The sequence below is a fragment of the Lygodium microphyllum genome, chromosome 10 (assembly GCF_053477565.2).
Source record: "Lygodium microphyllum isolate KBCC chromosome 10, Lygodium_microphyllum_v1.1.10, whole genome shotgun sequence".
Lineage (NCBI taxonomy): Eukaryota > Viridiplantae > Streptophyta > Polypodiopsida > Schizaeales > Lygodiaceae > Lygodium > Lygodium microphyllum.
The window spans coordinates 134,529,284-134,530,086 of record NC_141144.1 but is presented as its reverse complement, the minus strand read 5'-3'; the positions used below and the strand labels follow the sequence as shown (position 1 = coordinate 134,530,086).

Here is an 803-nt window from a genome sequence, read left to right as displayed (position 1 = left end):
ATAGTGAGGAGTGAGAGGAACTTAGGGAGCTTTAGACATCGTCCTACTATTGAGAATGTTTACTTTTATCATGGTTGGGCCTTTACTTTGGCAAATCTCATTTAACAGTACTAGTTCTAAGAAAATGTCCTTGAAGGAATGCTTTGTGGGTAGCTTAGAGAGCTACGATCCTGCAATCGTACCACCTTCCAATTTTCACTCGTCTTTCGTCTTTCATGAATAGAAGCCGCACTGTGACCTGGAATATTCTTCACGAATGCATCGAGGGATGAATTATATATATGCGTGTTACATTGTTACAGGTGCATTTGTGTTTCCTTTTTTTTTCAACAAATTTATAAACATGACCGCGTAGCGCAGTGGATTAGCGCGTTGGACTTCGGATCCAAAGGTCGTGGGTTCGAATCCCATCGTGGTCGGTAGTCGTGGTCGGTAGTGCTGCATACTTCTTACTCCTCGGCTATTGCCAATGGATTCAGGTTCGATTGGTCGATCTTGGCATGGCTCTGAGGAAACAACCCCTCTCGTAGGAGTGGGGACTGACTTCGGACAAATAACCCACCCTTCTGGACCGGACCTTTTACCTTGTATAAAACCTTCTCGCAATTTACTTCTTCGCGTTCTACTTTAGCCTCCCAAATGTTCTATACGATGAACACTATTGTTTACCTAGGATCTCCTCCCTACATTTCTTACGGCTATGACAACTCTGCCAACACACACTACCATAAGCTCCGCACTTTTCACTCCATTGTCCGTTGCACACAAAGAGTCGATCTCCGTCACTTGTTTCTCTAAGATGA

General features: G+C 44.1%; 1 non-coding gene across 1 annotated transcript; it reads left to right on the top strand.

Moving 5' to 3' along the window:
- The first annotated feature begins 345 nt into the window (after positions 1–345).
- On the top strand, positions 346–419 carry TRNAR-UCG (transfer RNA arginine (anticodon UCG)). The gene has a single exon. It is a non-coding gene; the product is annotated as a tRNA-Arg (tRNA).
- The last annotated feature ends 384 nt before the right edge of the window (positions 420–803 follow it).